At 39.4% G+C, this 12,209-nt stretch overlaps 2 long non-coding RNA genes across 2 annotated transcripts; both read right to left on the bottom strand.

Annotated features, from left to right (window-relative positions):
* Positions 1-2,432: 2,432 nt before the first annotated feature.
* Positions 2,433-3,081, bottom strand: LOC113565491. Its single transcript, XR_003408615.1, has 2 exons — positions 2,913-3,081; positions 2,433-2,847 (listed from the first exon to the last, which is right to left on the bottom strand). It is a non-coding gene; the product is annotated as an uncharacterized LOC113565491 (long non-coding RNA).
* A 3,409-nt stretch (positions 3,082-6,490) lies between these two features.
* LOC113565467 lies at positions 6,491-7,139 on the bottom strand. Its single transcript, XR_003408597.1, has 2 exons — positions 6,971-7,139; positions 6,491-6,905 (listed from the first exon to the last, which is right to left on the bottom strand). It is a non-coding gene; the product is annotated as an uncharacterized LOC113565467 (long non-coding RNA).
* Between the last annotated feature and the right edge of the window lie 5,070 nt (positions 7,140-12,209).

A 12,209-nucleotide genomic window follows, 5' to 3' on the forward strand; every position in this document is an offset into this window, starting at 1 on the left:
CGGTTTTCAAATTTACGTATTGCTTTCGTAGTCATTTTTTTTAATGCTACGGACAAGTGTAGAAGTACCTCTAGTCCATACTTTTGGTTATGAAAGGTGGATCCAATGCTTTCCATTTGGGAGTGCATTGACGCGTTCACTGATTTTCGTGGATTCAGATTAAATTCTACATTTTAAATTTCAGTAATATATTCTAAACATATGTATGTAATATGAACTTCTTTCACTTAATGACTCCCTATCCGGCCATATATCGTCATACATTCGTCAAAATAAACTTACCAAATAAAATTTCAATCAAATGGTTTAATTTTTTTTAGTTTAGCTGGTATTTAAGTATTGATTTATTTTGTTGGCTAAGCTTATTACAATTTCTTTATAATATATTTGGACGTTGACATGCAATGACTGCATCTATCAAGAGGCGATGCAATTACTGCACCGTCAAGTGGCCCGTGTGACACCAGCAGAAGGCTGTTACGCGCGGATCCCAGGCAAAACGCAGCCCTCCTCCCGCCCAACCGACCGAGGGGCGCTGCCGCATGACGCGCGGTGCGTAGCCGAACCAAACGCGAGCATGCAAGAAAGATAGATATTAGACTAACATTCGAGGAAAATTAGCACTAAACTTATTAAGAAATTAAGCATGCAATAAAATACAAATACCACTACAATTACTAATTACTAGAAAGGTGTGTAAGGATTAGTAATTTAATAAGAGGAAGAGAATTAGTGGAGGATATAATATGGTAGAGGGAATTATAATCCGAGCATAAGACCCTAAACGGTTCATGCAAGGAATAATTCGATCTACAAAGTGGAAGGAACAACGGTATAAAGTTTCTAGTCAGTCTAATAGGAATCGTGAAGTTTATGCGGCTCAACAGATCAGGGCTGTCTATGTCACCCCTGATCAAGTTGTGCATAAATATCACACCAAGCATTTTTCTACGGTTAACTAAGGATGGGAGGTTTACTAATAATAGTCTACTAGAGTAAGATGGGAGTCTTACACCCGCATCCCAGTTAAGGCCCCGCAGAGCAAAGAGTAAAAAGTTTTTCTGTACTGATTCTATACGGTCCTGGTGTACTTTGTACTGAGGGCACCATACACAGGAGCCGTATTCTAAAATCGGACGAACAAGCGAGGTATAGAGAGTCTTTGTTATATAGGGGTCGTCAAATTCCTTTGACCACCTCTTTATAAACCCAAGCACGCCCATGGCCTTATTTACCATGGTAGAAATGTGTTCGGAAAACTTTAACTTGGGATCTAACATAACACCCAGATCATCCACCAGGGTAATTCTCTCAAGAGAACCCCCAAATAGGGTGTAGGGAGCCAACAAAGGGTTAGAACGATGAAATGTCATAACTTTGCATTTCGAGGCATTAAGGTGTAACAAGTTTGCACAACACCATGACTGAAAGCTATTGAGATCGGATTGCAAGCGAGAATGAAATGAAATGTCCTTGTACTGGACACAGAGTTTAACATCATCCGCATACATAAACACTCGAGAGTATGTTATTACTGAAGGCAAGTCATTAATAAAGAGTGTGAAGAGTAAGGGGCCTAGATGGCTGCCCTGTGGTACTCCCGAAGAAACCTTTACTGGTAAAGAGAGGGAGTTTTTGAAGAGGACTCTTTGAGACCTAGAACAAAGATAGCTAGAAATCCATCTCAGGAGGTTGGGCGGAAACCCTAAAAGGTCAAGTTTATGTGCTAAAAGGGAATGGTTTACAGAGTCGAATGCTTTACTAAAGTCGGTGTAAATAACATCCGTCTGTAAGTTACCTTGAAAGCCTTTAATAATGAAAGAGGTAAACTCTAACAAGTTCGTGGTGGTTGATCGCCGCCTTATAAATCCATGCTGAGTTGGAGATATAAGTGACTTGCAGAGATGTTGCAAGTGCGGAGTTAAAACCTTCTCAAACAATTTGGGAATAGCGGATAACTTTGCTATACCTCTATAATTTTTTGCATCAGACTTGCTACCTTTTTTATGGAGAGGAATTATAAACGATTCCTTCCAGATTGGGGGGAAGCAAGAGGAATCAATGGACATGGTGAATAGTTTAAGCAATGGTCCACACAGAGCCTCGGCGCAGTACCTGAGTACACAACCTGGAACCCCGTCTGGACCCGGTGAAAACACCGGCTTAACTAGTCGAAGATCTTGAAGTAGGGAATATTCATTTAACAAGGGACTGAAAATGCCGTTCGACCTCGGTAATCCATATGGGTACGGTTGACCAGAGTAGCGTTCCTCAGAATAGGTGGTTTGGAAAAACTGGGCAAAAAGATCGGCAATTGCCTGATCATTAATTGCCGACGTATTACAAAATGATAGCGAGGATGGGTGTGCGGACGTTCTACGCTTACTGTTTACGAAGCAGTAAAACTGTTTAGGGTCCTGAGAAACGGGTCCTATAACGCAACAATATAATTACATCTTGCAGGTTTCGAGAGTGGGGCAAATTACTTAAGAGCCTTTTTATGAGAGCAAATCAACATATATTTGTATACTATTTTAAACTTCTGAGAGCAAATTGACCTATCTAGTTATACAAATTTAAAGTTAACGAACTCTTTATCTGACGATTCTACACAAAATGATGTGAATGCTTTATATCTTAGTGGTAGTAAATTTATAGTCATAGTAATTACAAATAAAACTTAATAAAATAGTAGTTGAACAACAGCGAAGACAATTAAATTTTAAGTGATTATAAAGGACCAAAAAGGTTTACTGCTGGATGGTTATCAGCTGTGTTTCCCAAAAATGTACCATAAAGTTCCTTATAGCGTTCTAATGAGAGGCCTCCGCGCTTTCGATCTTCATCCTAGGGAGAAAAATGTTCAATTAAAATGTAAATTATAATTCATTTTTCATTATATGATTGCTCACATTCAGTAACGTTTCGAACGCTTTGTCTATGGGGGAAATATCATCGATGGCTACTCTTGTTATACAGTTATAACGATATTCTTTTACTCCCACTATTCCATCACTATCTATATCCAGCAGTTTAAAGTTGGATTCAATGAATGCTCTCATCGCCTGCAAAAAAAGATACAAAAATATAGTTTGTTATACCCCTATGCGTGGTAATATCCTTCTCCCAAATATTTAGATAACAGTCGGATGATAGTTCGTTGTTGGAAAGGGAGAGGGAGAGAAAGCTATTTAAACGATACACAGTGGGGCCTCAGCGGAAAAAAGATTGTTCAGAGCAGAACCCAGCCGATTAGTTGCTTGCCAAATAGCACCTAATTCTTGGCCGTCAGCCGCTTATTTTGTTTGTTACTTATGTCTATGTCACTCATTTGTTTGTTAAAGCTTTGCGCGTGCTTGCCCTGCTAAGCGCTCTCTGCCAGCTCGCTCTTCGCTATCTCCGCTTTGCGTTTGCCTACCGACGTCAGCCGAGCGAAGCTGCGCTCAGCGATCGGAGCGGCCATGTAAAGGGCAGGCAAGCCACACTTGCAATTTGGATGTCACGCATTAAAGAACATATCGTAATTTTATTTCTGCGCCGAGTTTTATTTAATTCGAAATAATTAGTCGGCCGATTGGGGATAAAAAACATTATCTCCACAAAGATGAAAAGTAGTTTTGTGAGTGAGCAATTAGTGTGTGCATTAATTAATTAAATTAATTTTTATCAGGGAACGTTAAAAAAAATTGAAATATAACAATAAACATTAAAAATTATTTATGTTATATAAATCGTAAATTTAAGTTTATTTCTGATATCGCTTAATACGACTAAAATAAGATTTTGGTGCTTCCGTAGCATATTTTCTTCACATTGAGTTATTTAGATAAAATAAGTGCTATTATTTTTATTTTTTTTATAATCAGGAATGTGTTTTGTATTTTTGATTATAAAATAATATCACTGATAAAAATTATGTTGTTTGCTGTTACTGTTAGAGCACGTAATATTTCTGTTTTCGAATATCTTTGAAATTGTGGATGCGACAGATTTTCGCCTTTTGTGGATGCGGATGTGGATAGCTTTGCAGCTATTAAACGTAGCTTTAGTTCGGTTTTCAAATTTACGTATTGCTTTCGTAGTCATTTTTTTTAATGCTACGGACAAGTGTAGAAGTACCTCTAGTCCATACTTTTGGTTATGAAAGGTGGATCCAATGCTTTCCATTTGGGAGTGCATTGACGCGTTCACTGATTTTCGTGGATTCAGATTAAATTCTACATTTTAAATTTCAGTAATATATTCTAAACATATGTATGTAATATGAACTTCTTTCACTTAATGACTCCCTATCCGGCCATATATCGTCATACATTCGTCAAAATAAACTTACCAAATAAAATTTCAATCAAATGGTTTAATTTTTTTTAGTTTAGCTGGTATTTAAGTATTGATTTATTTTGTTGGCTAAGCTTATTACAATTTCTTTATAATATATTTGGACGTTGACATGCAATGACTGCATCTATCAAGAGGCGATGCAATTACTGCACCGTCAAGTGGCCCGTGTGACACCAGCAGAAGGCTGTTACGCGCGGATCCCAGGCAAAACGCAGCCCTCCTCCCGCCCAACCGACCGAGGGGCGCTGCCGCATGACGCGCGGTGCGTAGCCGAACCAAACGCGAGCATGCAAGAAAGATAGATATTAGACTAACATTCGAGGAAAATTAGCACTAAACTTATTAAGAAATTAAGCATGCAATAAAATACAAAATACAAATACCACTACAATTACTAATTACTAGAAAGGTGTGTAAGGATTAGTAATTTAATAAGAGGAAGAGAATTAGTGGAGGATATAATATGGTAGAGGGAATTATAATCCGAGCATAAGACCCTAAACGGTTCATGCAAGGAATAATTCGATCTACAAAGTGGAAGGAACAACGGTATAAAGTTTCTAGTCAGTCTAATAGGAATCGTGAAGTTTATGCGGCTCAACAGATCAGGGCTGTCTATGTCACCCCTGATCAAGTTGTGCATAAATATCACACCAAGCATTTTTCTACGGTTAACTAAGGATGGGAGGTTTACTAATAATAGTCTACTAGAGTAAGATGGGAGTCTTACACCCGCATCCCAGTTAAGGCCCCGCAGAGCAAAGAGTAAAAAGTTTTTCTGTACTGATTCTATACGGTCCTGGTGTACTTTGTACTGAGGGCACCATACACAGGAGCCGTATTCTAAAATCGGACGAACAAGCGAGGTATAGAGAGTCTTTGTTATATAGGGGTCGTCAAATTCCTTTGACCACCTCTTTATAAACCCAAGCACGCCCATGGCCTTATTTACCATGGTAGAAATGTGTTCGGAAAACTTTAACTTGGGATCTAACATAACACCCAGATCATCCACCAGGGTAATTCTCTCAAGAGAACCCCCAAATAGGGTGTAGGGAGCCAACAAAGGGTTAGAACGATGAAATGTCATAACTTTGCATTTCGAGGCATTAAGGTGTAACAAGTTTGCACAACACCATGACTGAAAGCTATTGAGATCGGATTGCAAGCGAGAATGAAATGAAATGTCCTTGTACTGGACACAGAGTTTAACATCATCCGCATACATAAACACTCGAGAGTATGTTATTACTGAAGGCAAGTCATTAATAAAGAGTGTGAAGAGTAAGGGGCCTAGATGGCTGCCCTGTGGTACTCCCGAAGAAACCTTTACTGGTAAAGAGAGGGAGTTTTTGAAGAGGACTCTTTGAGACCTAGAACAAAGATAGCTAGAAATCCATCTCAGGAGGTTGGGCGGAAACCCTAAAAGGTCAAGTTTATGTGCTAAAAGGGAATGGTTTACAGAGTCGAATGCTTTACTAAAGTCGGTGTAAATAACATCCGTCTGTAAGTTACCTTGAAAGCCTTTAATAATGAAAGAGGTAAACTCTAACAAGTTCGTGGTGGTTGATCGCCGCCTTATAAATCCATGCTGAGTTGGAGATATAAGTGACTTGCAGAGATGTTGCAAGTGCGGAGTTAAAACCTTCTCAAACAATTTGGGAATAGCGGATAACTTTGCTATACCTCTATAATTTTTTGCATCAGACTTGCTACCTTTTTTATGGAGAGGAATTATAAACGATTCCTTCCAGATTGGGGGGAAGCAAGAGGAATCAATGGACATGGTGAATAGTTTAAGCAATGGTCCACACAGAGCCTCGGCGCAGTACCTGAGTACACAACCTGGAACCCCGTCTGGACCCGGTGAAAACACCGGCTTAACTAGTCGAAGATCTTGAAGTAGGGAATATTCATTTAACAAGGGACTGAAAATGCCGTTCGACCTCGGTAATCCATATGGGTACGGTTGACCAGAGTAGCGTTCCTCAGAATAGGTGGTTTGGAAAAACTGGGCAAAAAGATCGGCAATTGCCTGATCATTAATTGCCGACGTATTACAAAATGATAGCGAGGATGGGTGTGCGGACGTTCTACGCTTACTGTTTACGAAGCAGTAAAACTGTTTAGGGTCCTGAGAAACGGGTCCTATAACGCAACAATATAATTACATCTTGCAGGTTTCGAGAGTGGGGCAAATTACTTAAGAGCCTTTTTATGAGAGCAAATCAACATATATTTGTATACTATTTTAAACTTCTGAGAGCAAATTGACCTATCTAGTTATACAAATTTAAAGTTAACGAACTCTTTATCTGACGATTCTACACAAAATGATGTGAATGCTTTATATCTTAGTGGTAGTAAATTTATAGTCATAGTAATTACAAATAAAACTTAATAAAATAGTAGTTGAACAACAGCGAAGACAATTAAATTTTAAGTGATTATAAAGGACCAAAAAGGTTTACTGCTGGATGGTTATCAGCTGTGTTTCCCAAAAATGTAATATAAAGTTCCTTATAGCGTTCTAATGAGAGGCCTCCGCGCTTTCGATCTTCATCCTAGGGAGAAAAATGTTCAATTAAAATGTAAATTATAATTCATTTTTCATTATATGATTGCTCACATTCAGTAACGTTTCGAACGCTTTGTCTATGGGGGAAATATCATCGATGGCTACTCTTGTTATACAGTTATAACGATATTCTTTTACTCCCACTATTCCATCACTATCTATATCCAGCAGTTTAAAGTTGGATTCAATGAATGCTCTCATCGCCTGCAAAAAAAGATACAAAAATATAGTTTGTTATACCCCTATGCGTGGTAATATCCTTCTCCCAAATATTTAGATAACAGTCGGATGATAGTTCGTTGTTGGAAAGGGAGAGGGAGAGAAAGCTATTTAAACGATACACAGTGGGGCCTCAGCGGAAAAAAGATTGTTCAGAGCAGAACCCAGCCGATTAGTTGCTTGCCAAATAGCACCTAATTCTTGGCCGTCAGCCGCTTATTTTGTTTGTTACTTATGTCTATGTCACTCATTTGTTTGTTAAAGCTTTGCGCGTGCTTGCCCTGCTAAGCGCTCTCTGCCAGCTCGCTCTTCGCTATCTCCGCTTTGCGTTTGCCTACCGACGTCAGCCGAGCGAAGCTGCGCTCAGCGATCGGAGCGGCCATGTAAAGGGCAGGCAAGCCACACTTGCAATTTGGATGTCACGCATTAAAGAACATATCGTAATTTTATTTCTGCGCCGAGTTTTATTTAATTCGAAATAATTAGTCGGCCGATTGGGGATAAAAAACATTATCTCCACAAAGATGAAAAGTAGTTTTGTGAGTGAGCAATTAGTGTGTGCATTAAATAATTAAATTAATTTTTATCAGGGAACGTTAAAAAAAATTGAAATATAACAATAAACATTAAAAATTATTTATGTTATATAAATCGTAAATTTAAGTTTATTTCTGATATCGCTTAATACGACTAAAATAAGATTTTGGTGCTTCCGTAGCATATTTTCTTCACATTGAGTTATTTAGATAAAATAAGTGCTATTATTTTTATTTTTTTTATAATCAGGAATGTGTTTTGTATTTTTGATTATAAAATAATATCACTGATAAAAATTATGTTGTTTGCTGTTACTGTTAGAGCACGTAATATTTCTGTTTTCGAATATCTTTGAAATTGTGGATGCGACAGATTTTCGCCTTTTGTGGATGCGGAAGTAGCAGTGACATATTTTATTTATTTCTTTATTAAATTAACAAATTATCTGTTAATAATGGTACTTAGTTACTAAAGGCGGAAAAATATAAGTTAAAAGTTAGCTAAATTTAAGTGATTATAAATATTGCATGCAATTAGTTTAAGAGACAGTTCAGGGGATAGGGTTTGGCAGAGGGAGCTATAATTATAGCATCAGCATAATTAGACCTACGTATGGGTAGACGGATAGGCCTAAAAGTACGGGTAGGTCTAGATGGAACGGCCAAGTCAATCTCACCCAAGAGAGTTTGGGAGTCAACAGTCCCGAGAAGGGGCTTGTGAACGAACATTACGCCATTACATATTATGCGATGGTGCAACGACGGCAGGTCAATAAGATTTAGCCTAGAGCGGTAGGGTGGCAAGATTCTACCCGAGTCCCAATTAAAGTTCCGAAGGGAAAAAATTAAAAATTGCTTTTGCACGGATTCAATAACAGCCTGCTTCTCTTTATACTGCGGGCTCCACACACAATAACAATACTCCAATATAGGACGTACTAACGAGATGTACAGTTGTTTCGTAACGTACAGGTCGTCAAACTCCTTGGACCAACGCTTGATGAACGCTAAAACACCCTTAGCTTTATTTACAGTTACAGCTATATGGGTGTTAAAACACATCTTATGATCAAAAAGGACTCCGAGGTCATTTGAACTCGAAATTCGCTCAAGGACATGATTTCCTAGAACATATGGGACAAAATGAGGAGCACGACGGTAAAATGTCATAAGTTTGCATTTGGAAAGGTTCAGAAAAAGAAGATTAGTTGAACACCACAATAGTAGTTCACTTAGATCAAGTTGAAGGCGTGTGTGAAAATACCAATCAGAGTAAGAAAGACAGATTTTAACATCATCAGCATACATTAGTGTAGTAGAGTAGTAGTAGAGTATAACTTGAGGAAGGTCATTCACAAATAAAATAAACAGAAGCGGGCCCAGATGAATTCCCTGTGGCACACCTGAAGTAACATTAACAGTATTTGACAACACGTTAGAAAACAAAACACGTTGAGTACGGTTAGAGCGATAGGACAAAATCCAATCTTGAAGATTCATTGGGAACCCTAATAAAGAGAGCTTGTGAATAAGCAGAGAATGGTTCACAGAATCGAATGCCTTGCTGAAGTCCATAAAAACTACATCCTTCTGCAAACCAATTTGAAAACCACGGTGGATTAGGTTAGAAAACTCAAGAAGGTTAGTCGATGTTGAACGATGTCTGAAAAAACCGTGTTGCGACGGAGATATCAAGCTGCAACAAAGATGTTGCAGTTGCCGGGTGACCAGGAACTCAAGAAGCTTCGGGATGGCGGAAAGCTTTGCGATACCACGATAGTTTTCAATGTTTGATCTTGAACCTTTTTTGTGAAGCGGAATGATGTAGGACTCATTCCAAATTACTGGAAGACAAGACTGTTCCAAGGAGAGGTTGAAGAGAAAGGTCAAGGGTTTGCAAAGGGACTGGGCACAGTGTTTTAAGATGCAACTTGGTACCTTATCTGGACCCGCAGAAAACGATATGTCCATAGATGACAAACCTTCCAGAACAACGCTTTCCTCGAAAAAGGGCAGAAAAATTCTGTTAGCTTGAGGTAGCTGGTACGGATACGGATTGGATGCGTTGTAAATTTGAGACGAGTACGTTGTTTAGAAAAAGGTAACGAATAAATTTGCAATACCAACAGCAGAAGCTTCTGTTTTGTTCTAATAATGAAGGGACGGAGGAAAAGCATTTGACTTACGCTTAGAGTTAACGAACGAATATAATTTTTTAGGATCTCTACGGAAGTTACTACTACTTTGTGAAAGGTAATGATTATAACACTGACTATTGACGACAAGGAACAGAGAGCGAGCGGAGGAGTATAGAGCTAAGGCCGACGTGGAGCCCGACTTCTAGTACTTTTTATAGAGCCGGGATTTATTATTTTTTAAGTATGACAAACACTTGGAGAACCAGGGACGCTTGGACGATACAGGTACAGTGATATCTGGAACAAGAGTATTAAGGGCGGAGTAAATAGAACTATAAAACGAGTTAACAGTTGCATCTATGTTCGGTAATGAATAAAGAGACGAGCAATCAACACGCGAGAGATGTAGATCTAAATCGATAAAGTTTGTTTTGCGAAAACACTTTATGTGACAAGGAGCCATGGAACTGTCAGCAACTCCAGATTGTGTACACTCCAGGGATATCAACAAAGTTGGATGGTAAGGATCTTTAGGGAGTGATATTGGGCTTGCTCTAGATACCGTAGCAAGAGAAGCATCGTTAACAAAAACGAGGTCAAGAAGTCTGTCCCAAATGTTTTTAACGGTATTCATTTGGACAAGGGAAATATCCGTTAGCCCATTGATAAAGTCATTATGGCAATTGGGAAACAACAGGTTAGCGTCATCACAAGGCAGCCAAGAAAGAAATGGGAGGTTAAAGTCGCCCATGACAATAATTCGATCATTGCAGAAACAACAGTATTAATTGCTGAGAGGTGGTGTAAGTAAAGCTCAGCATCAGACCTGGGAGGAATGTAAGAGCAGGTTAAATAGAAAAATGCGGAGCCAACACGAGCTTTGACTGCAACAAATTTAATTCCATGGATGTTATTGAATGGGAATAACTCAGATGAAAAATTGTTTCCGGACATCCAGAAACCCAGTTCGAGTCTGTCTCATAAATGTGCGCATTTCGGCCTCAATGTCCCGACAAGCCAGGCATGACCAAGACAGGCTCATGCGTTTCGAGATCAGATCATTTAGCCGGCCAAAATTTCCACCACCAGCACATTTTATGTGAGCAAAATTGTCGCACAGCCAGCAGCTAAGAAATGAATGACCAATGATTACACCACCGAATTCACATTTCTTTGCACTACAAACGATTGCCATTATTGACAGCAGTAGAATCACTGTGCACGAATAATAAAAGAACGGAGTGGGAGCGCAGGTAAAATGGGAGAGCAGACAGCAGAGTGAGCCAGACAATCAGCTGCAGCAGCAATAATTCAAAGCAGATGATCCAACGAAGTGCACAAAACGAGCAGTAAACTCACCAAAGCAGAGACACAAAAGAAAAGTCCACAGAGAGGGAGAGTATAGGCAATCCAGAGAGAGTGAAAGCAACAATGCGAGCAGCCCGCTTATGTTCACGAGAGAGTGTGGGCGATGCAAACGCTGTTGCGCGAGAACAGTGCACACCGAAGAAGCGATAACGAAAAGCAGACTGGGCAAAAAACAATAACAAATTGCCTGCACGAGTCCGATGCGTTACGTTGCAAATATTGAATTTATATTAAACACTTGTTTACAAATAAAACACTGGTGGTTAACACAAAGTAGAATCAAATTAAAGAGATGCGATGATATATCAAAACAAAATCACAACAATGTTGTATGATATTTAGGCAAAGGGCGGAGAATGCGGGAGCAAGAAAAAAAACACAATCGGCTTAAGCAAGAGATAGCGTCCGTGTCCGTGGTGTCCGCAAGTTCGCTAGCTGTCCCGTCTATTCCGATCCCACCAGTGATCAGAAGTTCCGGACCTCCACCAACCGGACCTGACAACTCAATTTGACACAATTTCATCCGACAAATTTTGGTCGGAGCATTTGGTGGTGAAGGAGTTTAAGGCTAAGAAGATGAATAGGCCCCCCATAACTCTTACAAATCATTCCAGTGTGCCACCCTCAACCTCAACTTCCTCTTCCTCATCTTCCCGGCCTGCTTCCACCCTTCCAAAAAACTAACTTCTCTTTTAGTAACCTATCAGAATGTAAGAGGCTTGCGTAGTAAGCTCAGTATTTTTTCCGGGATAGTGTTGCATTTGCTTCCCACGTTATTGTGTTTACTGAAAGCTGGTTAAAGCTTCCTGGTTCCGAGGTTTTGGCAGGTCGGTACACAACTTTTAGAAAGGACCGTTCGTCTCTACGTGCAGGAGGGGTTCTGATTGCAGTGGACTCTAACTTCACGTCGGAACACTTCACAGTCCAGGTTCAACAGGAACTGAAATTTCTGTGTGTAAAACTGATTCTTCCCGCTTCCGCTATATTCATTACTTGCTCGTATATTCAACCTTCTGCGGATATCTCTAT

Source organism: Drosophila persimilis, unplaced genomic scaffold (genome assembly GCF_003286085.1).
Source record: "Drosophila persimilis strain 14011-0111.01,24,50 unplaced genomic scaffold, DperRS2 tig00000124-arrow-pilon, whole genome shotgun sequence".
Lineage (NCBI taxonomy): Eukaryota > Metazoa > Arthropoda > Insecta > Diptera > Drosophilidae > Drosophila > Drosophila persimilis.